Genomic DNA, 27,822 nt, shown 5'->3' with positions numbered 1-27,822 from the left:
AAGATAATAAAAATAATGTCTTTTTTGGGGACAAAAGTTGGGCAAGTTTGCTAACAGCTTCCTTATAAGGTAAGGAGTTTCCTAAGCTTGAGGTTTTTCAGGTGTGAGTCAGAATTACTGTTTGGGCACCACACCTGGGATTCTCCCCATTGTTTTTGGAGGACTTTGGTGATAAGGGCAGCTAGAATGACCAACTGTCTTGGTTTGTCTGGGACATCTAATGCTAAAACTAAAACCATCCTGGGTAAACCGAGATAGTTGGTCGCACCAACTAGGTTGGTGCTGTGTACACGAAGCTCATGCTGTCTGCGGTGCCAGGAAAATGAAGTCGTTTGTCTCTGACCCAGGAATTCCATGTTTTCTGCCAGCGTGCATGAACAGTGGCAAGCTGACTCATTCACTAGCAAGTATAGTAAGATCTCATACCCTCCATATGAAGTTCTTGACAGTGGAGTGTTTGGCAAGTACTTCCCTAAGCCTCAGTTTTCTTAACTCTAAAATGGAGATAATAACATTTGCCTCAAAGAGTTGTGCACGTAGAGCGTGAGCACCCAGCCCAGGACAAAACAGGTCCTTAACAGATACTGACAGTTGCCACTGTATTAGGGTAATTCTTATTAGATAAACTTGTTCTAATCCAGTCATTTCATTGGCTGGTTTGTGTGTATCGTTTCTGTGTGTGTACTTTCCTCTTAGTGTCTTCACACAATAAAACATAGTAGATTTAAGTATTTTTGATTATTTTTCTTACCAAGATCAGATTGATTTATGGTTGAATCTAGTTACTGGTTAAAATGTCCTACAATTGGATGATTCAGTGACCCTATATAGTTATTGCATTTTTGTAAAGCTCTTTTTAATCTTGTAAGACACTGTAATGGTATTTAACAAATGATCTTTGACCTCCTCCCTAAAGATCTCCAGGAGGACAATAAAATTACAATTCCAGGGTACACTCCTCAGAGATTATTTGCTTGGCATGACATGGAAGCATTTCATCTGTCATATAACAAGGTAAATGCCACATGTGAACCCATTAATCTCAGCTGCTGTGGCAAACAACATTTCCATCATTATTTGTAAATCTAAAGATTTTATAGATTTTGTGTGTGTGTGTGACTATGGGATGTATCTATGGTCCTTTCTTCTATGAGTCAGAGACAGTTTTCTTTAGAAGAAAAAGATCCCTAGGTTTTCTTTGATTCGGAAGATTCAACATGCCAAACATCTGGGCAGTCTTGCTCGTTTAAAGATGTGGATAATGTTCACATTTTGTGTGGCAGAGGAATGTAACATTCCTTTCATGGGTTACAAGGCAAGCGAATTTAAACTGAGTGTGGTTTTGAGCTGATTTGAAACTGTCGAGGAAAATGGATCCATTTGGGACACTGTGATTATACCTCAGTTATCTGGTTCATTTATGTGTGGATAAGACAAGAATGACAAACAGAAATGAAAACCCAGTCTATGCCTCTGCCTCTACTCAGATGTGATCAAGAGCGGACAGAGTTCATGCATTATTCTATTTTTGTTCTGAAACACCGATTTTCATTTTACTTGCAGGCTCAGTTCTTATTGCTTTGCAAATGTAACATGAGACTCAGTAAATTTACTCCTAGGCCATCAGGCATTATCTTTTTTGCATTGGCAACTGCCTTAGTATTTCCCTTGGATCAAATATGAGATTTATGGCTTGGTGTTTATCTGTAGGAAATAGAAAACATACAGAAATGTTGTCTAATGGAGCAAAATTAAGTTCTTGATGTGATGTAACCATATTAGACATGGGGTATTGTTGGGGACCGAATAAATAAATAATATTTTTGCAATCTGGACAGAGGTGCTGGGCCCAAACCACACCTCATTTGCCTAGTTAACAAAGAGCTACACCTGATTCTCATTTGTCTCACCCATGTTCTCCGGAGGAGGCTGGAAGCTAGTTTCTTATTAGTGTAAAATAGATTTGGATGGTATGGTGGGGGGTGTCTTTGAGTTGCCTTGGAAACTTAATTGAATTGCTGATGGACTACATTTTTTTCTATGAATAAAAGTGGATGTGCTTCTGGGAGCATGGGCTTTACGGCTAAGGAACAGTAGAGACTGTTTGCTGTGGCATCCTCCTGAACCCATCTGTATATATATATATCTTTAAGTCCCTGTCTATCCTTTATTTCAATTCCAGACCTTTTCCTGTTCGAGACCCCGGTATATACTTGTTGTGGTTGGACCCCAACAAGGTATCGCTCTCTGGCCAGAGTTGAAAATCCTCCAAAGCCTCAATGTTCTCTTGGAGGTTTCTGTTCATAGTAAGGAAACTAGACCCTCCGATAATGACCACTAATACACATTTTATTTTTTCATCTTATTGATATATTTATTTTTATGGAGGTAAAATTGGCATCCCATAAACACATTTTTATTTTTGAAGAACTATTTGTTCCTGTTTTTCTTCAGCCACTTGCTTTGATTGGAGTCAGGCACTCCTTTCACCATCTCCGAAAGGCTCAAGCCTCTTGGCTCTGAATGTGCCTTTCTTTTTTTTTTTTTTTCATTTTTCTGAAGCTGGAAACAGGGAGAGACAGTCAGACAGACTCCCGCATGCGCCCGACCGGGATCCACCCGGCACGCCCACCATGGGGCGGTGCTCTGCCCCCCAGGGGGCGATGCTCTGCCCATCCTGGGTGTCGCCATATTGCGACCAGAGCCACTCTAGCGCCTGAGGCAGAGGCCACAGAGCCATCCCCAGCGCCCGGGCCATCTTTGCTCCAGTGGAGCCTTGGCTGCGGGAGGGGAAGAGAGAGACTGAGAGGAAAGCGCGGCGGAGGGGTGGAGAAGCAAATGGGCGCTTCTCCTATGTGCCCTGGCCGGGAATCGAACCCGGGTCCTCCGCACGCTAGGCCGACGCTCTACCGCTGAGCCAACCGGCCAGGGCCTTGAATGTGCCTTTCTTAATCCCAAAGCCTTGTCTTTAGACCTTGACCCCCTTATCCTGTGGGGCCCAGGCCCTACACTGCTGCCTTATTCCTGTGCTGTTGGTGAGATGTCTGTGGTAGCTCTCTGCACAGGCCTCCAGCCGGCAGCCCCAGAACTCCGACCCGGCTCCTGGGCACCCCCACCTTCCTCCAGAGTCAGCCTCCCTCTCTCCCGCGTAGGCGCATCACGCGACAACACTTCCTTGGGCTCAGTTACGTGGTTTCCACCCCCTTGGGAAACGACTTTGAGTGTGAGTGTCTGTCCGCTGTTGAATCCTGGCCTCCTGGTCCAGGTCACACTCAGAGGCTTCGCATTTGCTGCAACCCTGCTGTTTGTCTTTGAATTAATTTGCTAGGGCTGCCATAACTAAGGATCACAAACTTCATGGCTTAAATGACATAAATCTATTGTCTCATGATTCTAGTGGCCAGAAGTCCAAAGTCAAGACGTCAGCAGGGCTATGCATGCTCTCTCTAAAAATGTGAGGGTATCGCTTCTCGGCCTTTTGGCTAAGATCAAGTGTAGTATCTGTTCATCAGTTTAAAAATGTGAGGGAGTATCTGCTCCAGGCCATTCTTTTAGCTTCTGGTAGCTTCAGATGTTCTTGGCTTGTAGATGAATGTCTTTTTCCTGTGTCTTCACAACGGCTTCTCTCAGTGTGTGTCTGTCTCTGTGTTCAAATTTTCCCTTAAGGATACATCATATTGAATTAGGTTCCACCCTAATGACCATGTTAACTTGATTTTGGTAAAGACTCTGTTTTCATTCACAGGGACTGAGGGTTAAATCTTCTACATCTTTTGGGGGAACATGGTTCAACCCATTATAGTTCCATTGCCTTTAGATCTCTACACTCCGCTTTTAGTGCAGGACCAAAAAGAAAAAAGAAAAAAAATCAAGAAACTGATCAGAGGCTCAGCCGTGGGATGAGCCCAGGAATCTGGATCAGAGGTGGTGAGTGCTGAAGTCCAATCAGGACCCTCACTAAGCCATGCATTCTGGGGTGTGCCTTCTTTATCTACAATGTACAGTCATGTTCTTACCAAGGTTTCAACCACTCAAAAGAGGTTGTATATTTTAACTTGTGCAAGTTGCTCTACAAGCTAGCTGAAATCTTATGAAGTCAACTTCTGATTTTTTTCCTGGATATTAGTTTTACTTAACATAGATTTTTCCCCCCAAATCCAGTCATTTTGTACTCATATTCATGTATAAACTACATAGTCTATTTTGCTGTTAAAAACGGGGATAGTCTCTCTTTTAGTGGAAATAAAAAAAAATATTTATATAGTCAGTCCAAAATTTATTTTCTGTAAAAGTTCAAGGTTCAAATGAAGGAAGCACAACAAACCTATACCATGTGTCAGATGAATTTTGGTCCAAATAGATGACTTAGCCTGGCTTCCTGCCTTCCCTTCTATTCTGATTTTACAAATACTCCACAAAGTCAGCATATGAAAATCCAGAGAAACAACTGCATGATTGAGTGCTGAACACATCTGAATCATCTTCAAATCTTGTCATTGTTCATTAAATTCATCGGACAACTGTAGCCCAGGCTGAGCTTTATAATTCTGGAGTCTGGCAAGCAAAGGCAGTATTCCAGTTGTTCTTTGGGGACAAAAATGCCTTCAAAGAGATCAGGCTGAATAGCATCTGCCTCTGCATTTATTGCTGACTCTATGCTTGGTCTTCCCATAGATTCACCTGCCTGGGCATCTTTGCCAAACCAGTAGGGTAAATTTGAATGGGACTGGAGACCACTCCAGAGAGCTCAAAGGCACAGGATTCTGAGATAACAATCTGCTGGTTTAGCAAGGTCAGTGGTTAATCTGCAAATCTCTGGTTGTGCACTGTACTGAAGAGCTGGACAATGTCTGTAAAAAATTGCTCAATATGAGCCATAAAAATCCAAGGTATATTGAAGTCTACTGTGGGGATAGATTTAGGAGTAGACTAATGATTTATTATTTTGTCAGTATGTACTGCTTTTCTAAATCAATTTGGAGCACATTCTTCTAATATTTTAGATTAAACAGAGGATTTTTACATTATCTTTCTCTTTTTTTATCTATAATGATAGTTTATAGTTTTACAAAAGAGCCTATTTTATGCTCATTAACTTGTATGTTCATATAAATATTGGAAGAATATTCCCAATGGTAAAATCAGAAGAAAACTAGAAGTTCAAATGTGGTTGGTAAAAAAGACTCCAAGCCCTGGCTGGTTGAGTCAGTGGTAGAGCGTCGGCCTGGTGTGCAGAAGTCCCGGGTTCGATTCCCGGCCAGGGCACACAGGAGAAGCACCCATCTGCTTCTGCACCCCTCCTCCTCTCCTTCCTCTGTCTCTCTCTTCCTCTCCCGCAGCCAAGGCTCCATTGGAGCAAAGTTGGCCAGGGCACTGAGGATGGCTCTGTGGCCTCTGCCTCAGGCACTAGAATGGCTCTGGTTGCAACAGAGCAACGCCCCAGATGGGCAGAGCATCGCCCCGTGGTGGGCATGCCGGGTGGATCCCGGTTGGGCGCATGCAGGAGTCTGTCTGACTGCCTCCCCGTTTCCAATTTCAGGAAAAAAAAAAAAAAGACTACAGGAGGCAGGTCCAAGATGGCTGTGTAGATGAGTGCTGAGCTTGCCCCTCCCAAGAACACATCAAATGTATGCCTGTATGTAGAGCAATTCTTCCTGAGAAACTATTTAGAGCCCACTAAACAGCTTCTGTATAACAAGTGAGAGAGACCACACAAAGTTGGGGAACTGTGAGAGCTCTCTGGGAGCTGAGGGAACAAACCAGGACTGGAGGAACAGGTGAGTGCCATTGTTTACATCTTTCCTGAACTTGGACAGGTCCATCCAGGTTTTCTGGCTGACCTGTAGGGCCACTGTAGCCCATCCCCAGCCACTTCTCCTGGAGCTAAATCCATTAGGAACAGGAGGCTTGTGCATGCATGCAGAGTTGCCCCACTTGGAGAAAGTGCCGTGCTAACAAAATGCTGCGGTTCCTGCCCTGTGCAGAGAAAACGCGGAGAGAGTGAGACAGTGCTGCACATGCGCGTGGGGCTTCCCTGACTGAGGAAATGGTGGAGCCAGCAAAACTTTCTGGTTCCCACGTGCAGGGCTGTGCTGTGAGGAGTGAGTAGGGCACTGCTGTGCGTGTGCACCAAAGCTGCCCCGTCCAGACAAGGTGCAGAACTAGCAAAGTGAGGCTGTGAACACCCATAAGTCTGCTCCACCCAAAGAAAGGGCAGAGCTAGTAAGCGATTGAGACACAGCACTTGGAGCAGCCCTGGCAACAGATACTTAAAGCAGCAGGGTAGGTCAAGTGCATGCACCAAGCAGCTCCTCCCACACCAGGCAGCCCCATCTGGATCAAAAAGGGGAAGGAGCTCAGGCTAGGCTGCCCCACCTGGAACCTTCTCCTTAAGGCCAGGTGATACATCAGGCACTGAAGGCACACACACCGACTACAAGTATCTGACACAGTCTACACAGAGGCCACTTCTTCAAGACTAGGAGAGATAGCTATTCCATCTAACTAGAGGAATAAACACTTAAAGTCAAACAAAATGGGGAGACAGAAGAATATGCCCCAAGTGAAAGAACAAGGAAAACCCCTCACAAAACCCAAATGAAATGGATGTAAGTAACTTGTCTGATATGAATTCAAAGAAACAATCATAGGGATGCTCAACAAAATTGAGAGCAGAATAGAGGAACTTAGCATTTTAACAGATACAGAAAAAGTAATAAAGAAACCCTAACATTCACATCATGGGATCCCAGAAGGAGAAGACAGAGAGAGAAAGAGGCAGAAAGAATATTTGAAGAAATAATGGTTAAAAACTTTCCTAAACTGGAGAATAACATAGACATGCAGGTCCAGGAAGCATAGAGAATTCCAAATAAGATGAACCCAAAGAGACCACACACCAAGACATATTGTAATTAAAATGGCAAAAGTTAAAGAGGGTATCCTGAAGGCAGCATAAATGAAACAAGTCACATCCAAGGAAACACACAAGGCTCCCAGCTAATTTCTCAGAAGGAACTTTGCAGGCCAGAAAGGAGTAGCAGGAAATATTTAAAGTGCTGAAAGAAAAGAACCTGCAACCCAGATTATATCTGACAAAGTAACAATTCATAACTAAAAGAGACTTGACTTGGAGTGGCGAACATAGATGATGAATTATAAAATTGTACAACTGAAAAAAAAATTGAAGGAGAAATAAAATGTTTTGCAAACAAACAGAAACTAAAGGGGTTCACAATCACTAAATCACCCTTACAGGAAATGTTAACGGGTCCTTATGTAGAAAAGAAAGACCATAGTCAGAAATAAGAAAATATAGGAAATTTCCCTGGCCAGTTTGCTCAGTGGTAGAGCATCAGCCTGGCATGTGGATGTCCCGGGTTCAATTCCCAGTCAGGGCACATAGGAGAAGCGACCATCTTCTTCTCTACCTTTCTCCTCCCCCCCCCCCCCCTTCTCCTCCCACAGCTATGGCTTGATTTGTTGGAGCAAAGTTGGCCTTGGGGACTGAGGTTGGCTCCATGGCCTCTGCCTCAGGCACTAAAGAAATGGCTCCATTGTTGAGCAAAGGAGCAATGGCTAGACATAGGCAGAGCATTGCCCCCTAGTGGGCTTGCCAGCTGGATCCCAGTTGCAGCACATGTGAGAGTCTGTCTCTCTGCCAACCTTCCTCTCACTAGAAAATAAAAAAATAAAAAATGGAAAATATAGGAAATTAAAAAATTCTCACTAGTAAAAGTAAATGTACAATAAACACAGTGAATCAACCACTTAAAAAAGTAATATGAAGGTGAAAAAACCAAAGTAGTAATATTAAATATAACTACATAAATAAAAACAAAATGTATAAAGAATTTAATGGCAAAAACATAGAGTGGAGGGGGAAGAAAAAAATGTACTACTTTCAGAATGATACTGAATTTAAATGCCTATTAACTTAAAATAGACTGCAGTAGCTATAGATGAACATATATAAAATCCTCATGATAACCATGAACCAAAAACATAAAAAATACACAAAAAATGAAAAAAATATGTCCAATTAAAACACTAAAGAAAACCAACAAATCAAAATAGCCCAAGAGAAAAATAAAGGAACAAAGTAGAACAACAAAAACAGTGAAAAATAATTATTAAAATGGCAACGAGCAAATGTCTGTCAATAACTACTTTACGTGTAAATTGTCTCAATGATCCGATCAAAAGACTTAGGATGGCAGAATGGATAAAAAAAAAACAAAATAAAACACAAGACCCATCTATATGCTGCCTACAAGAGACTCACTTTAGATCAAAAGACACACAGAGACTGAAATTAAAAGAATGGAAAAGATATTCCATGCAAGTACAAATAAAAATAAAGCAGGGGAAGTAATACTCATACCAAACAAAATAGACTTTAAAACAAGGGTAGTAAAAAGAGACAAAGAAGGACATTACATAACTTTAAAAGGGTCATTCCAAGAAAAGTATATAACAATTTTAAATATCTACACACACTCAAATATATAAAGCAAATATTGATGGACATAAGGGCAGAAATAAACAGTAATACAATAGCTGGGAAATTTAGTACTCCACTCACCTCAATGAATAGATCATCCAGACAGATGAATAAGGAAATAATGGCCTTAAAAGACACATTAAACCAGTTGAGGTTAATAGACATTTATAAAGCATTTCATTCAAAAACTGATGATTACACATTTTCCTCAAAAGCACATGTATCATTCTCTGGAATAGATCATGTACTAAGCCACAAAAAAAAGCCTCAGTAAATTCAAGAAGATTGAGATGATATCAAGTATATGACCACAATGGCATGAAGTTAGAAATCAACCACAGTAAGAAAAGTGGAAAAAGCACTAATATGTGGCTATTAAACAACATGAGTCTAAAAAACCAATGGATCAAAGAGGGAATTAAATAGAAAATAAAAAAACTACCTTGAGGCAAATGAAAAGAAAAACACAACTTTATGAAATATACCCCTGAACTAGACAAAGAAGAACAAATAAAATACAAGGTAAGTAAAAGAAAAAAAAATGAAGTCCAGAGCGGAAATAAAATAGAGAATAGAAATAGAATAGATCAGGGGTAGTCAACCTTCTTATACCTACCGCCCACTTTTGTATCTCTGTTAGCAGTAAAATTATCTAACTGCCCACCGGTTCCACAGTAATGGTGATTTATAAAGTAGGGAAGTAACTTTACTTCATATGATTTATAAAGCAGAGTTACAGCAAGTTAAAGCATATAATAATAATTACTTACCAAGTACTTTATGTCGGATTTTCGCTAAATTTGGCAGAATAAATCTTTATAAAACAACTTACTATAGTTAAATCTGTCTTTTTATTTATACTTTGGTTGCTCCGCTACTGCCTACCATGAAAGCTGGAATGCCCACTAGTGGGCGGTAGGGACCAGGTTGACTGCCACTGGAATAGATCAACAAAACTGAAAGCTGATTCTTTGAAAGGATAAATAAAATCAACATACCTATAAAAAGACTCAAGATAAAAAGAGAACACAAATAGATAAAATCAGAAAGGAAAAATGAAAGATTATAGCTGACACCATAGACATAAAAAGACTCATTAAAGAATACTATAAACAATTGTATGCCAAAAAAATTAGACAATCTAGAAGAAATGGATAAATTTCTAGAACATACAAACTCCCAAGACTAAACCAGGAAGAAACAGAGAATCTAACAGACTGATTACTAGCAATAAAGTTGAAGTAGTAATAAAAAAAAAGTTCCAACAGACAAAAGCTCAGGACCAGATGGCTTCACATTTAAAGAATTAGTACCTATCCTCAAACTATTCAGAAAAATTGAAGAGGAAGGAACACTTTCAATCTCATTTTATAAAGCCAGCATTACCCTGATTTCAAAACCAGACAAACACAATACAAAAAAAAAAAAAAAATTACAGGCCTATATCTCTAATGAACTTAGATTCCAAAATTCTCAGCAAAATATTACAAACCAAATCCAGCAATACATTAAAAATATCATACACCACGATCAAGTAGATTTTATACCAGGAATGCAAAGGTGGTTCAATATCTGTAAAATAATTAACATAATTCAGCACATCAATAAAACCAATCATATGATTATCTCAATAGATGTAGAAAAGCAAAATTCAACATACATTTTTGTTAAAAATTCTCCACAAAAGGAGTAAAGAAGAAACTAACTTTAACTGGATAAACTTTATATATAAGAAGCCCAGAGCTGCCTGACCTGTGGTGGCGCAGTGGATAAAGCGTCGACCTGGAAATGCTGAGGTCGCCGGTTCGAAACCCTGGGCATGCCTGGTCAAGGCACATATGGGAGTTGATGCTTCCAGCTCCTCCCCCCTGTCTCTCTCTCCTCTCCTTCTCTGTCTCTCTCTATCCCTCTCTCTCCCCTCTCTAAAATGAATAAATAAAATTAAATTAAAATAAAAAAAAAAAGAAGCCCAGAGCTAACATCAAACGCAATGGTTTAAAGTTGAAAACTTTCCCTTCTAAGATTATGAATGAGACAAAGATGTCCGTCTGCTCCACCACTATTATTCAGTAAAGTGTTGGAAGTCCTGAACACAACAATCAGAAGAGAGAAAAAAATAAATAAAAGGCATCCAAACTATAAAGGAAGAAGTAAAACTGTCACTTTTGCACAAAACATGACACTATATTTAGAAAACCCTAAGGAATCTACCCAAAATTAATAAAATTAATAAAAGAATCCAGCAAAGTGGCAGAATACAAAATTAATGTACAGAAATCCATTGTGTTCCTACACACTAATAACAAACATTAAGAAATTAAGAAAACAGCCTGACCTGTGGTGGCACAGTGGATAAAGTGTCGACCTGGAAATGCTGAGGTCGCCAGTTCAAAACCCTGGGCTTGCCTGGTCAAGGCACATATGGGAGTTGATGCTTCCAGCTCCTCCCCCTCTTCTCTCTCTCTGTCTCTTCTCTCTCTCTTTCTGTCTCTCCCTCTCCTCTCTAAAAAAATGAATAAATAAATAAATAAAAATTAAAAAAAGAAAAAGAAATTAAGAAAACAATCACATTTACAATTGCATCAAAAAGAATAAAATACCCAGGAATGAATTTAGCCGAGGAGGTGGAAGACCTGTACTTTGAAAACTATAAGATATTTATAAGCCTGACCATGTGGTAGCACAGTGGTAAGAGTATTCACCTGAATGCTGAGGACCCAGCTTTGAAACCCAGAGGTCATGAGCTTGAGCATGTGCTCAACTGGCTTGAGTGTGGGATCATAGAGATGACCCCATTGTCACTGGCCTGAGCCCAAAGGTCACTGGCTTGAGCAAGGGGTAACTGGCTAAGCTGGAGCCCCCTGATCAAGGCACATATGAGAAAGCAATCAAAAAAAAAAGAAAGAAAGAAAGAAAGCAATCAATGAACAATTAAGATGCTGCAACTATGAGTTGATGCTTCTCATCTTCCTCACTTCCTGCCGGTCTGTCCCTGTCTATCTCTCCTTCTCTCTTGCAAAAAAAAAAAAAAGAAAGAAAAGAAAGAAAGAAAAGATATTTAAATATTTTTATGAAATTGAAGAGGACACAAGTGGGAGGATATGCTAATGCTAAGCTTATGGATCGAAAGGATTAATATCATTAAAATGACCATACTGTCTAAAGCAATCTACAGATTCAATACAATCCCTATCAAAATAGCAATGATACTCTTCTCAGAACTAGCAAAAATAATCCTAAAATTTATATAAGCCACAAAACCACAAATAGCCAAAGCAATCTTGAGAAACAAGAACAAAGTTGAAGTTATCACATGCCCTGATTTCAAACTATACTTCAAAGTTATAATAACCAAAATAGTATGGTATTGGCACAAAAACAGACACACAGATCAATGAAACAGAAGAAAGAACTCAGAATAAACCCTCACTTATGTGGTCAATTAATTTACAACAAAGGAGGCAAAAATATACAGTGGAAAAACGACAGTCTCTTCAACAAGTGGTGCTGGGAAAACAGGACAGCTACATGCGAAAAGTGAAACTAGATCACTCTCTATACTATATAAAAAAATAAACTCAAAATGGATTAAAGGTTTAAATGAAACTATGAAATTCATAGAAGAAAACAGGTAGAAAACTATTTGACACAGGTCAGAGTGAGGTCTTTCTGGGTACATCCCCTCAATCAAGGGAAACGGAAACAAAAATAAACAAATGGCACTTCATCAAACTAGAAAACTTCTGCATAGAGAAGGGAGCCATCAACAAAACAAAGACAACCTACTGAATAGAGGAATATATTTACAAATGATATATCTGGTAAGAGATTATTCAAAATGCATAAGGAACTCATTCAACTCAATAACAAAAAAATAAACAATCCAATTTAAAAATGAGCAGAAGAGTCAAGAGACATTTTTCCAAAGAAGACATATTGGCGGCCAATAGACACATGATAAGATGCTCAACATCACCAATCATCAGGGAAATGCAGATCAAAACCCAATGAGATAACACCTTACATCAGTCTGAATGGTTATTCTCCAAAAGTTGAGGATGCAGAGAAAAGGGAAACTTTGTGCAGTGTGGTGGGACTGCAAAATTGGTGCAGCCATTATGGAAAACTGTGTGGAGATTCCTCAAAGAACTAAAAACAGATCCACCATACAACCCAGCAACTACACTTCTGAGTATTCATCTGAAGAAAATGGAAACAGTAATTCAAACAGATATACACACCCCATGTTTACTGCAGTATTATTTACAGTAGCTAAGATTTGGAAGCAACCTAGGTGTCATTGATAGATTAATGGATAATACACACACACACAAAGGAACATCACATGGCAATTAAAAAAAAGAATGAAATCTTGTCATCTGTGACAATATAGATGGAGCCAGAGGGCATTATGCTAAATGAAATAAGTCAGACAGAGAAAGACAAGTACAGTATTGTTTCACTTATATGTGGAATCTAGAAAAACAAAACAAACGAACAACAAAAACAACTCATAGAAACAGAGACCAAAGGGATGGCTGCCAGAGGAGGGTGTGGGGGTTGGGTGAAAAAGGGAAAGCGGAATACAGTCAATAATACTGTGATAAGTTTGCACAGTTACAGATAATTACTAAAATTAGGTCGGTGATCACCTTGTAAGGTATGAAATTTTTTTTAAAAATGAGGTTCCACACCGGCATAGAAAAAGGGAATATTTAAGAGATGTATAAAAATGACCCAGGAAGGGGTAACCCTGGAGCTCCATTTTGTAGGTTTTTTGCAACATAGGGAAGCAGGGGCCATGAAGAGCCCTCTCAGGACAGTGCTGGGTGCAGCAGGGTCAGGTCCTAGGGCCCGCAGTCTTTCCGGCTGGGGGCAGCAAGGCCCCCTCCTGCTCAGGGGCGCGTAGCCTGCTTCTACCACCAGACCATGTCTGCATTGTGATTTTGGGTATCACCCCAAATGCCTAGCCTCCGAGCTTGGTTTTCCCGTTTTCCTGGCTATTGTAGATGAGCAACCCCAATTCTTGTACTAAATTCCCTTTCTGTTTTAATAAGTCAGTCATTTGTCGCTTAGAACCCTAACTGATTTGGGCTCTCTGGTGGGGAATCCAGAACTTGGGCCCAGACCATTGGGCCACAGAGCCCACACTCTAGCACAGGGGTCGGGAACCTTTTGGCTAAGAGAGCCATGAACGCCACATATTTTATGTTTGTTTCTTTGTTTTTGTATTTTTCTGAAGCTGGAAACGGGGAGAGACAGTCAGACAGACTCCTGCATGTGCCCGACTGGGATCCACCCGGCACGCCCACCAGGGGCTACGTTCTGCCCACCAGAGGGCGATGTTCTGCCCCTCTGGGGCATCGCTCTGTTGCGACCAGAGCCACTCTAGCACCTGGGACAGAGGCCAAGGAGCCGTCCCCAGAGCCCGGGCCATCTTTGCTCCAATGGAGCCTCGGCTGCGGGAGGGGAAGAGAGAGACAGAGAGGAAAGAGAGGGGGAGGGGTAGAGAAGCAGATGGGTGCTTCTCCTGTATGCCCTGGCCGGGAATCGAACCCGAGACTTCTGCACGCCAGGCCGACGCTCTACCACTGAGCCAACCGGCCAGGGCCGAATGCCACATATTTTAAAATGTAATTCCGTGAGAGCCATACAACAACCCGTGTACCTTACACATTATCCAATAAAAATTTGGTGTTGTCCCAGAGAACAACTGTGATTGGCTCCAGCCACCCGCAACCATGAACATGAGCAGTAGGAAATAAATGGATTGTAATACACGAGAATGTTTTATATTTTTAACGTTATTATTTTTCTTATTAAAGATTTTTCTGCGAGCCAGATGCAGCCATCTAATTCTAAAGAGCCACATCTGGCTCGCGAGCCACAGGTTCCCGACCCCTGCTCTAGCACTACTCCCTCTATGGTGGGCCAGTCATTGTGCTAAGAACCATTCTCCAAGTGCCCCACTCCAGGTCACCATATAGATTATTATTGAAAACTGGATGTTTTTTAGAATAAAAAGGGCTTCTATTTAAGATTGCGTCAGGATTGTCTTGGGAAAATGAAACGGTCTTTGTACTTACATGTCCCACCAAGGAGTTATGCCTCTTTCCTTCTGCTCTTGAGGCTAATGAGATCTGCTGGAAATTATATGTGTAGTGGAAAGCCTAGAACTAGTGGTCAGAAACACTTGATTCTATTTTCAATTTCCCAAGATCATGTCAGTAATCGAGTTCATTCTGCTAAACATACATTTAGTGTTTTTTTTTTACCAGCAAATATTAAAATCTAAGAGGAAGTATTTTGCTAAAAGAATAATGTCTACCTGCCTCTACCTGCATATGAAAAACTGTTCTAGGTCATGCTTACCATGAATAATAACTTTAATAAAAAGTAAAGCAAAAGGAAAAGCACTGAATTCTTTTCAATGAGCTCATAAAATTAACAAACTATTGTATGAAAATAATTGGCAATTGAGGATGTACCTGGGATAAGGTTAGTGGTTCCACAGAAATCCGTAGGGCAGAAGCATACGGAGACATTTTATTCTTTTAGCTGCTGGTAGATTTTCCCTGGAGAAGGGCATACTTGTTTGGAAGAAACACACATGATAAGCTGCGGGCAGAGTCAGGCAACAGAGATAGAATGGGTCAACTGTATTCCAGAGAGGGCTCCTGTCAATTGACAGGCATTCGGTCTGCAGAGATGGGCTATGCAAAAATGGGCTCAAAGCTCAAGTGTTCTGCACAGAAAAAGAAGTCGGGGCAGGAGGGAGAATAAAGGAGGGAGAACCAGAGGGGCTTGGAGCCACATGGCGAAGCCTTAGAGAGAAAACTGCTCCGATAATAAAGCTCTTTGGTTCAAGGCCAGAAGGGGCCTTTAGGAGAAGAGAACTATCTAAGGTGCTGCTTGATTTGACCTTTCTCTTTGAATCACAAAGCTTCAGTCAAGATCAGAAAAATGAAATCAAAGTGCTTGGTGTAATGGGGTTTCTTTGATACTCAGAGAAGGGTCTGTGTTCCGCTTCCAAGTTGACATGGGATAAAGATGTAATTAATACACTTGGATGAAGTGTTCGCTGACATGTTTTGTTTGTTCGTCTTTTAAATAAAAAAGTGCTTATTTTGCATTTTAGCAGAGAGCTAGGAGAGTCCAGGGAGGAGACCTAACTCTGGGAGAGCTGCAACTGACGAAACGAGGAACCAGGAAGGGGAAGATGAAAGGGTCGGAGTTCTAGAGAGAATTTGAGCAGGGAGCTCTGTCGAGATTCTAGCTCAAGTATAGACAAGGAGTGGAAAGGGTGATGAGGAAAGCAGTAAGTAAGACAGAAATCCCAGCATCACTAAAGACTTGACTAGCTCACACCATAAGTCCTAGAGAAATGGTCCCAGCTAAGCAAACAACTTGAGACACGGGGGACACATGTCAGCCCCATTGTTGATTACTGAACAATAAGGCCACAGGTGATCACCCTCCACCTGCTTTTGTTTTTTTCTCCAATTATGCCAAGTAGATTCACCAGGTGGACATGTGACATGGAAGAAGGCAAGCTTGTGACATCTTCTATTCCTACTGCTTCCTCTAGTCACTTTCAACTTCTGTCCAACTTCCAGAGCCGAGTGTCCCAACATTTTTTAGAGTAAAGATTATTTAACATAAAAAAATCTTCAGAAAACTGCAATAGCAGTTGTTTTTACTAATTAAAAAATACAAATTGTTAGTAACATTGCTAGTGCAATAACATTTTAATGATATATTTCTTATTAATTTTAATGGCATCTAAATGCAGTTGACATAATATTAATATATATTTGTTAGAATTAGAGCTATCTGTAACAGAGATCTGCAAAATAGTGGCTTAAACAATATAGAAATTTATTTTCCTGACACAAAAGTCTGGTGTGGAGGAGCCTCAATCACTAGCACCCTAGGCTACCTACACAGTCTGATTGCAGTCACTAGCGTGTGGCTCTTGACATCATGCTCCCATATAGAATTCCACTTAATGTGTCATACAGCTCATGAAGTGGGGTGAGAGAAGGCAGGAGAGGAAGAGCAAAAGGCAGTCTCAGTTGCCTATTAAAGAAATTTCTGGAAACTTCCATGTATTTGTTGTTATTTTTACATCTCATTGACTAGAAATAAGTCACATGGCCACATCTTGCTGCAAAGGAGGCTGGGAAATAGAGCCTTTGTTCCTGTTTCTCACATGCTCAGATAAACTGTGGACACCCTAGAAGGGCAAATGTATATTGGGGTAATTAGCACTTTCTGCTCCAACAGATGTGTGTGATTTGCCCACAACCACATAGCAAGTTATTATTATTCTTTTTAATTTATTGATTTGAGAGAGAGAGAGAGAGAGAGAGAGTGTGTGTGTGTGTGTGTGTGTGTGTGTGTGTGAGAGAGAGAGAGAGAGAGAGAGAGGAAGGTGTAGGGATGTAAAGGAAGAGAGAAAAAACATTGATTTATTGTTCCACTTATTTATGTGTTCATTGGTTGATTCTTGTATGTGACCTGACTGGGGATTGAACCCACAACCATGGCATATTAGAACAATAGCTCTAGTCAACTGAGCTATTCGGCCAGGGCCCACATGGCAAGTTAGTGTAATAGTGTAGAGTTAGGACTACATAGAACTCAGTTCTCCCAGGTTTCCTGTTACTGTTGTCTGGTATCATTTTCATTCTACCTCCTTATCTTGTCCACTGAACAGCATACATATTCCATCATGGGCAGATGCCTCTCTAGTGATTTAACAGATTTTCTTAAATTGCCATTTTTCTTTGTGTATGACATTCTGGTAACGTATGTGATACTGTGTGTGAGTCCTCTTGCTACACTTAATGCCACATAGAATATTCTCAAGTCACAACAGATGAGGCATTTGGGGCTTAGAATGGTCCCTTGGGCACCTAAGAAAGTGTAGAGAAAGGCAGGAGGCAGACAAAAATTGTTTTCAGCTCATGGAGGAATTCACCAGATAATCAGAAGTTGCATTTGGCATAGACTGAGATGAGACACTTGGGGGTATGTGAGTGGATGAAATATGTGAATAATAAAGGAAGACAGTGCTTGGGAGATCTCTCATGTAATATACGTTCAGAAGGTGGAAAAAATATTATGTGGTTGCTGTACACAGCTCAAGACTGAAGATGGGAATCTTGCCATTTAAACGGGACATAAAAACAATGGCTTCCAAGTTCCTTTCCCTTTGTGCATGACTGTGAACCAGCAGGTAACACTAGGGCCTCATCATTTAAAGAAAACTGATACTCACTCTACTTAACACTATCTTTGAAATCCAAAAAGGACAACTTAGAACTAGTAACTTCTTAGCCATTTTACAAGGCCAGGTCCTCATTTTAAATCACAAGAAAGAGGATTTACATAGAATATTGGCTTACATGGGTTATCTTTATTTCTCTGAGAATTGTCAGTAGATGCCGAGTTTTACTCTGCACACCTTTCTGCAGGCACAACAAGCATGGATCCAGTTCAACTCTGGTGTGAAATCTCATTGGCTGTTTGACTGCTTCCAACATGTTGAGGCAAGGGACTCGGTTTAGTCAGGGAAGCAGAGCTGCTAGAAGTATTTTGGAGAAAGGGAGTCATTATACAATTGTGGGAGAAGCTGGGGGAAGTTCAGGGGGAATAAGAGAAAAGTCATTAATCTTCCCCTACAAAGAGATGGCCTGGTGGGCTATTTGGAACTTGCAGGGGAATCTATCTGGAAATCCAGATATATCCAGAGTAGGACCATGAAGGAGAGCTAGTGAAAGATGTGATTTCTGCGTAGCATTTTTTTCTGAAGGTCTGCAGACAGCACTTTGGTGGAGGACCCTGATGTGCTGAAGGTCAGCAGTGTTGGCATTGAGAAGAGCTGGACAAAAAGCAGGAGAAAGTGAGGGGAAGCTGCAGTGCGTCTGCACCTCTGTGCCTGCCCCTTTGGAGAATAGTGACAACTGCTCTATTCCTACCTTCCACACCTTTTCAGACTCCTGCTTTGGCCACTCTATCTCAGAACCAGAAGGAGATTCTAGCGAGCACAGTTCCAGCTAAACCAGGTAGTGTAAGTATATATCCCCACAGTAAAATACACCAAAAAAAAAAGGAGGGGGGGTAAATCATAGTTTGTGTGTTTCAAGAAAAATTCTTGAAATTATTAAATTAAGTTCTAATATCAATGAGTCCCCAGTCTACCTGGTTCATATACTTACAAGTACAAAAATTACAGTCATAAAAAATTAACCAGTTACAAAATAGTACACTGTAAAGCCAGGAGCCAGGACCACTATCACAGCAGCCCGGCCCGTGCAAGTTCACATTGGATTTGGACAGTCGGTAAAGAAACAACAGAGCCAAAAACTGATGGGCCTTCATCTTTAATCCTAGCTTGCACCCAGTGGGCAAGTAAAAACACACACTGGGCTCCAAAACCCACTCATTCAGTGCTCACAAAGCTACTGACTTATCCGAGTTTCCTAGAATCAAAGGTTTTTAGCTCACCAGATTTATTCACCTCTGTTCCCCATCTCCTTCCTTCTCCCCGCACAAACTCTGCACTAACTGGCTTCTCACTCAACACTCCGCCATCTTGGCTGCCTCTCCTGGCCTCCTCCATGTGGCCTTTCTCTGCTCTCTGCTCTGCTCTCTCCTCTAATGCTAATAATCCCAGGAACCGAGAGAGCAAGCTCCCATTCTGCCCCTATTTTATAGTGTAGAAATCCAAACCTTTAATCCAATATACAAAATAGGGAAGTCTCTAATACAAAGTCACTTATCTGAGGCATGATGGGATTGTACCACCCCACATCAAAAAGGGTGGGAAAGGCTTAATCCCAAAACCAAGCCCCAGGCTACAAGGATTCTGCTGCCCACAGCAACACACATTAATATCACCTGGGCAATGGCCTCCACGTGGGCAGCGCCATTTTTAACAAAGTGAGCATAGTATATTTTATCTGCCCAACAATCCACCCCTATGCTCACTTTACTACTCACAATCTACATCACCAGCATCCCTGTGCAAGGAAATTAGAACATTACAGAAATTACAACAGCACAAATCATACAGTTTCAACAATTACAAAGGTACATTTCACCAATCTCTGAGCACTTAGCCCAAAGCGCAAAATGTCCTCAGCCTTCTTTCTAGCCACGGAAAAAGCTTCCTGGGGCAGGGGAGTGCTTCCAGCAAAGCCACCCCCCACCCCCATCAGGGTATTTCACATTGTCCAAAATCCATAAATCCATCCAACAAAGGAGCCAATGCCCACTCCAGTCGTAGTCCAGGAAATCAGTCCAAGCACATGGGGCGTCAGCCACCCCCCTCATTCCTGCCATCCTGGCAGGTCTTACACTGTCCCAAAGAGGAGCACATGGCGTCCAGCCCTATGTCCCAAAATTGCAGACCTACCAGGGCCATAGTAGGTGCTCCTTCCAGCTGGGCTCTCATCTTATGGAGACTGCGGATTGCAACTCCAGCCCAATTCTCCTCATCCTCCAAAGAGGAACTGAAAACACCAGCTCCCACTGCCGGGCTCAAGTCCTGGGCCGCTGCTGCCCTCTGTTCCGCAGACCTTGCAGCCCCAGCTCCAGCCTCACCTCCTGCCTCAGCCCCGGCCTCCCGCTGCTGCTGGCTCTCCACAAAGTCCAGGGCAATCTGCAACTCACAAACCTGTGAATCCTCCTCCAGCAGCTGCTCCATTTCCAGGTGAATCGCGCAAACCTGGTCAGCCTCCTCCAGCGCTTCCTCCAGCTCCAGGGTCAGCATCTGTTTCTCCCGCGTTTGCTCCAGCTCCTTCCACTGCTCGTTTGCAGGTCCCGGGCAGCCTCTTCCACAGAGCTCTCGGTTTCCTCACACATGGCTGTAAAAGTCAGCCAGCCTATGGCCCCCAAAAGGACAGCCATGGGGAACCATAACAGCAGGCAGTCCTCTACTCCACCACTCAAAAGTGGTGGTGACTCGGCCCTGGCTGGTTGGCTCAGTGGTAGAACGTCGGCCTGGCGTGCGGAAGTCCTGGGTTCGATTCCCGGCCAGGGCACACAGGAGAGGCGCCCATCTGCCTCTCCGCTCCTCCCCCTCTCCTTCCTCTCTGTCTCTCTCTTCCCCTCCTGCAGCAAGGCTCCATTGGAGCAAAGATGGCCCGGGCGCTGGGGATGGCTCCTTGGCCTCTGCCCCAGGCGCTAGAGTGGCTCTGGTCGCAACAGAGCGATGCCCCGGAGGGGCAGAGCATCGCCCCCTGGTGGGCGTGCCGGGTGGATCCCGGTCGGGCGCATGCGGGAGTCTGTCTGACTGTCTCTCCCCGTTTCCACCTTCAGAAAAAAAAAAGAAAAATGTGGGGGTGACTCTATACCGATTTGTATCGAATCCTGCCACAGACTAAGCCAAATGTAAAGCTAGAAGCCACGGCCACTATCACAGCAGCCCGGCCCATGCAGGTTCACATTGGATTCGGACAGTCGGTAAAGAAACAACAGAGCCAAAAACTGATGGGCCTTCATCTTTAATCCTAGCTTGCACCTGGCGGGCAAGTAAAAACACACACTGGGCTCCAAAACCCACTCATTCAGTGCTCACAAAGCTACTGACTTATCCGAGTTTCCTAGAATCAAAGGTTTTTAGCTCACCAGACTTATTCACCTCTGTTCCCCATCTCCTTCCTTCTCCCCGCACAAACTCTGCACTAACTGGCTTCTCATTTAACACTCCGCCATCTTGGCTGCCTCTCCTGGCCTCCTCCATGTGGCCTTTCTCTGCTCTCTCCTCTAATGCTAATAATCCCAGGAACCGAGAGAGCAAGCTCCTGTTCTGCCCCTATTTTATAGTGTAGAAATCCAAACCTTTAATCCAATATACAAAATAGGGAAGTCTCTAATACAAAGTCACTTATCTGAGGCATGATGGGATTGTACCACCCCACATCAAAAAGGGTGGGAAAGGCTTAATCCCAAAACCAAGCCCCAGGCTACAAGGATTCTGCCTGCCCACAGCCCACAGAGACACACATTAATATCACCTGGGCAACAGCTTCCACGTGGGCAGCGCCATTTTTAACAAAGTGAGCATAATATATTTTATCTGCCCAACATACACAATATTTACATTGCATAAGTATGGAACAACTAGAAAATTTTGTCCTTAATATTCCCATTATGAATATGGTTTTATTTTCTAGGAGCAAAAGGGGGAAGGAAATAAATATCCAGGAGAATTAGCTGAAATACTGAGTGCTTTCCTGGGTTTGCTAGGGTATCAGGCACAGAGGGCTGTACTCTGTGGACCACAATGTCTCCCACACCTTTGAGAAAAACAGTTTATCCCAGTTACAATCCCCCTAACAGTTTCACACTTGGTGCTTTTTTTTTTTTTGTATTTTTCTGAAGTTGGAAACAGGGAGGCAGCCAGACAGACTCCCGCATGCGCCTGACCGGGATCCACCTGGCACGCCTTGGGTGTGGGAGGGGAAGAGAGAGACAGAGAGGAAGGAGAGGGGGAGGGGTAGAGAAGCAGATGGGCGCTTCTCCTGTGTGCCCTGGCCGGGAATCGAACCCGGGACTCCTGCATGCCAGGCCGATGCTCTACCACTGAGCCAACCAGCCAGGGCCCACATTTGGTGCTTCTTAATGCTCATCACAGATTATTTCCTTAGCTCCAGCAAGCTCTCATTCAGCTGTTTGCTGGCACATTAACAATGTGGCAGACCACCAGAAGAAAGCTGGTCACAGATTTCATGTTAGGTACAAAATGATTTGGTCAGTGAACTGAGTGGACTGGAGACCTAGGGCAGGGTCCTGCTCCACTGAGGAGATTCCAAGGGGCTGCGGCATCTCAAGTGTGGACAGCCTTGTTCTCTTCACAGAGCGGGGGCTTCAGAGCAGCTCGAGGTTGAGAGCCTCCAAAGCGGCCTCGTTAGTCCTGGGCCCTGACAGAGTACTGGAGAGGACGCGGGAGCAGTCAGCCTTGGCACTCTGTTCTCTCTGAGGTGGAGGCGAGGCTGGGAGGCACCTAGAGGCGCCGCCCTTTTCTTCACAGGCTTCCATTAGCTCTGCTTAGGGCTGGCTCGGGGCCAAGTGCGGAGGAGGCCACTCCCTCTTGGTGCCTCTCCTCCCACCCTCTTTTGCCTTTTAGACACCTCCTCCTCTGCTGCTAGGTGTCCTCATTAAACCTTTGGTAGCCCAAGGTTACTCAGCGTGGCTTTCCTCTTAGGCCAGCTTTGATTGGACATTGCTTTCTGCTTCAGACATTCCATTTTCTCTGTCCCCATAAAAAAGGTACCATTCCAGTGTCTTCTGAGACCTTCCCTTAGCAAGGATCACAACACTGCTAATGTCTCCAGAAACAGTCAGTCAACAAGAGCCTCTTCAGTAGCTGCCGCTGGGTGTGTCTGACTTTCTAGATTTCCCTGCAAATTCCACATGGGGCAATCTGACAGAAAGATAACTCGGGCAAAACTCTGGCCATTTCCACTGGCCACCTCTTCCACCTACATGTAGGGCAAATCACAGACATAAAGGTCTGCTTGGTTAATATTAATGTCATTGATGGCTACTGATTGCTCAAACTCAAGGTTATAAATGTTTTGCATCTATTAAGTACTTAATAAATGCTCGTTGGATGAAGTGATCTTTGAATAGTGTTTGTGCAAGAATTTTCCGCCCTAAAATTACAGACATGGGTGGGGCACTGATATTCCAAGGAAGAGTGAGGGAGAGGAGCAATTATAGAGGGCAAGGCTGGGTGTGGCCAGGAGGGCAGAATCCACAGCAAGGACATCTGAGGCTCTAGGCCGGGTTTGTCAGCACACCTGAATTTGGGGCAAGATTTGGAAAAAAAAAAAGGTGAGCCATTGTTGGGATTTATCATGGAAAAGGTGGGAAGGCCCAAGTGCAGCCATGCTAGACAAAACAACTGACCGAGACCAAGTCAGTCCGTGCCTGGAGGGGTTCAGACCATTCATAGGAACTCGTCCTTCTCCAGAGCTTCTTGGGTTCCCCCAACTCCTTTCACGGGTCCAGCCAGGGTGCCAGTCCGAAGGGCCTGCCCGCTCTTTGCTAGGTAGGAGGTGCAGACCCCGGGGCCTGCAGTATTTACTGTCTGGAGAACGTTGTTTATTGATTAGCTGAATAAATTCTTACTACAGTATTTCTTACTGAATAAACTGTGCCTTTCTCAATGAGCTATTTGTTGAGGATAGGGACTAAGTTTTGGTCCTCTGGGGTCAGCGCCAGATCCTGCACACAGTAGGAAGCCCAAAATGGTGGTTACTGACGATGTCTGGTTAATAGCTTGCTTACACAGTGTGGCAGAAAAAAAACAAAAGTAGACTTGGAGTGAAGATATTTTTGGAGTAAATCTTGGTTGTCTCGATTGGTCACTCCTGACTTTGGGCCGCATACAAGCTCTCTGGGCCTCAGTTTCCTCATTTATAGCATGGAAGCTTGACGATCCTACCTCTCAGGGTTTTTGGCAAGATCAAATCAGATCATGCTTGTAAAAGTATGTGGTCAACTCTAAAATAGTATACAAATGCAGATGTGTACATACTTAGGTATTTACAACTAGATGAAAATTTTTTTATTTTTATTTACCAAAATATTTTTAGTTGAATACTCTTTGAAAAAAATTTTCTTTATTTTATTTTAATTTATTGTGTTTACATAGATTCAAGTGTCCCATCGAAAATATCTCCCTCTCCCCCACCCCCGTGTTCCCCTTGATACCCCCTTGGCCCCCTCGCCACAAGCTTTCCCCACTTCCCTCCAGGATTTGCTGTCCTGCTCTATTTGTCTCTGTGTTATGTATACATAATTTCACTAATCCCTTTCCCCTCTCTGATCCCATCCTCTCTTCCCCTTTCCCTCTGGTCCCTTTGATCATGCCTCTGCCTCTATTCTGTTCCTCAATTCACATTGTTCAGTAGATTCCTAATATGAGTGGGGTCATATGGTATTTTTCTTTCTCTGCCTGGCTTATTTCACTTAGCATAATAGTCTCCAGGTCCATCCATATTGTTGCAAAAGGTAAGATTTCCTTTTTTTCATGGCCACGTAGTATTTCATTGTGCCTATGTACCACAACTTTTTAATCCACTTGTCCACTGACAAACACTTGGGCTGTTTCCAGATCTTGGCTATTGTAAACAATGCTGCAGTAAACATGGGGGTGCATGTCTTCTTCTGAATCAGTGATTTGGTATTCTTAGGATATATTCCTAAAAGTGAGATGGCTGGGTCAAACGGCAGATCCATTTTTAATTTTTTGATGAAACTCCATACTGTTTTCCACAGTGGCTGCACCAGTCTGCATCCCCACCAGCAGTGCAGGAGGGTTCCCTTTTCTCCACATCCTCGCCAGCACTAATTCTGTGTTGTTTTGTTGATAAGCGCCATTCTGACAGGTGTGAGGTGGTATCTCATTGTGGTTTTAATTTGCATTTCTCTCATTATTAGTGATGTTGAGCATTTTTTCATATGCCTATTGGCCATCTGTATGTCCTCTTTGGAGAAGTGTCTATTCAGTTCTTAGGCCCATTTTTTGATTGGATTGTTTACCATCCTGGTATTGAGTTTTACAAGTTCTTTATACATTTTGGTTATTAACTCCTTATCAAACATATTGTTGAATATGTTATCCCATTGTGTGGTTTGTCTTTGTATTTTGCTCATAGTGTCTTTAGCTGTGCAAAAGCTTTTTAGTTTGATATAGTCCCATATGTTCATCCTGTCCTTTATTTCACTTGCCTGTGGAGATAAATCAGCATATATATTGGTGCGAGAGATGTCAGAGAGCTTACTGCCTATGTTTTCTGCCAAGATGATTATGGTTTCATGACTTACATTTAAGTCTTTTATCCATTTTGAGTTTATTTCGTGAATGGTGTAAGTTGGTAGTCTAGTTTCATTTTTTTGCATGTACCTGTCCAATTTTCTCAACACCATTTGTTAAATAGGCTGTCTTTACTCCATTGTATGCTCTTACCTTCTTTGTCAAATATCAATTGATCACAGAGGCGTGGGTTTATTTCTGGGTTCTCTGTCCTATTCCATTGATCTGTATGCCTGTTCTTATGCCAGTACCAAGCTGTTTTGAGTATGATGGCCTTGTAGTATAACTTGATATCAGAAAGTGTGATACCACCCACTGTATTCTTCCTTTTTAAGATTGCTGAGGCTATTCGTGTTCTTTTTTGGTTCCATATAAATTTTTGAAATATTTGTTCTATATCTTTGAAGTATGCCATTGGTATTTTAATAGGAATTGCATTGAATTTATAGATTGCTTTGGGTAATATAGACATTTTAATGATGTTTATTCTTCCTATACCTGAGCACGGTATATGCTTCCACTTGTTTGTATCTTCTTGATTTCTTTTATCATTGTTTTATAATTTTCTGAGAACAAGTCTTTAACCTCCTTTGTTAAATATACTCCTAGGTACTTTATTTTTTGTTGTTGTTGCTGCAATAGTGAAGGGCATTGTTTCCTTAATTTCTCTTTTAGACAGTTCATTGATGGTGTATAAAATTGCCACTGGTTTCTGAATATTGATTTTATATCCTGCCACCTTGCTGAATTCATTTATCAGGTCCAGTAGTTTTTTGATTGAGACTTTAGGGTCTTCTATGTACAGTATCATGTCATCAGCAAATAATGATAGTTTTACTTCTTCTTTTCCAATTTGGATGCCTTTTTATTTCTTCTTCTTGTCTGATTACTGTGTCTAGGACTTCCAGAACTATGTTGAATAAGAGTGGTGAAAGGGGCACCCCTGTCTTGTTCCTGATCTTAAGGGAATTGCTTTTAATTTTTGCACATTGAGTATGATGTTGGCCATGGGTTTGTCATAGATGACCTTTATCATGTTGAGGTATGATCCCTGTATTCACACTTTGCTGAGAGTTTTGATTATAAATTGGTGCTGGATTTTATCAAATGCTTTTTCTGCATCTATTGATATTATCATGAGATTTTTCTCTTCCTTTTTGTTTATGTGATGAATCACGTTGATTGATTTGCAAATATTGAACTAGCCTTGCCTCCCAAAAATACATCCCACTTGTTCATGATGTATGATTTTTTTCATGAATTGCTAGATCTGGTTTCCTAATATTTTGTTGAGAATTTTAGCATCTAAGTTGATCAGGGATATTGGCCTATAGTTTTCTTTCTTTGTAGTGTCTTTGCCTGGTTTTGGACTGAGGATTATGCTAGCCTCATAAAAGGAGCTTGGAAGTCTTTCCTCCTCTTGAATTTTTTGAAATAGCTTGAGAAGAATAGGAGTTAGTTCTTCTTTGAATATTTGGTAAAATTCTCCTGTGAAGCCATCTGGGCTAGGACTTTTGTTTGTTGATAGTTTTTTGATAACTGTTTCAATCTCATTTGTTGCAATCGGGCTGTTTAGGTTTTCTGATTTTTCCAGATTGATTTTTGAAAGATTATATGTTTCAAGGAATTTGTCCTAATTTTTTGGCACATGGTTCTTCATAGCATTTCCTTACAATCCTTTGTATTCCTGCTGTGTCAGTTGTTACTTCTCCACTCTCATTTCTAATTTTATTTATTTTAGTCCTCTCTCTTTTTTTCTTGGTGTGTCTGATTAAAGGTTTATTAATCTTGTTTACCTTTTCAAAGAACCAGCTCTTGGTTTCATTGATCCTCTGTATTTTTTTTTTAGTCTCTATGTCATTTATTTCCGCTCTGATCCTTATTATTTCCTTTCTTCTACTTCCTCTGTGCTTTGTTTGTTGTTCTTTTTCTAGTTCTTTTAGATGCAGGGTTAAGTTGTTTATTTGAGCTTTTTCTTGCTTCTTAAGGTATGCTTGTAATGCTATGAACTTCCCTCTCAGGATGCTTTTGCTTTGTATCATAAATTTTGAGTTGTTGTATGTCCATTTTAATTTGTTTCAAGGAAATTTTTATTTTTTCCTTGATCTCATTGTTAACCCATTCATTATTTAATAACATGCTATTTAGTCTCCAAGTGTTTGCATGTTTTCAGTTTTTTAATTGTAGTTAATTTTATGCTGTTGTGATCAGAGAAGATGCTTGGTATGATTTCAATCTTCTTAAATTTATTGAGACTCCATTTGTGTCCTAACATGTGGTCTATCCTAGAGAATGTATTATGAGCACTTGAAAAGAATGTATATTCTGCTGCTTAGAGTGAAATATTCTGAAAATATCTATTAAATTCAGTTGATCTAATGTGTCGTTTAAGGCTGCTGTTTTTTTGTGTGTGTTATTTTTTGTCTTGAGGATCTGTCTTTTTGTCTTGGCTGTAGGCACTTGTTTTGTATTACTTTGAATATTT

The 27,822-nt window shown here is 41.8% G+C and overlaps 1 pseudogene; it reads left to right on the top strand.

Annotated features, from left to right (window-relative positions):
- Positions 1-3,462: 3,462 nt before the first annotated feature.
- Positions 3,463-3,640, top strand: LOC136379150 (U2 spliceosomal RNA; annotated as a pseudogene).
- Positions 3,641-27,822: the final 24,182 nt, after the last annotated feature.

This window comes from Saccopteryx leptura, chromosome 7, assembly GCF_036850995.1.
Source record: "Saccopteryx leptura isolate mSacLep1 chromosome 7, mSacLep1_pri_phased_curated, whole genome shotgun sequence".
NCBI classification, from domain to species: Eukaryota; Metazoa; Chordata; class Mammalia; order Chiroptera; family Emballonuridae; genus Saccopteryx; species Saccopteryx leptura.
Note: the sequence above shows the minus strand (reverse complement) of the source record. Positions and strands in the feature narration are given on the sequence as shown.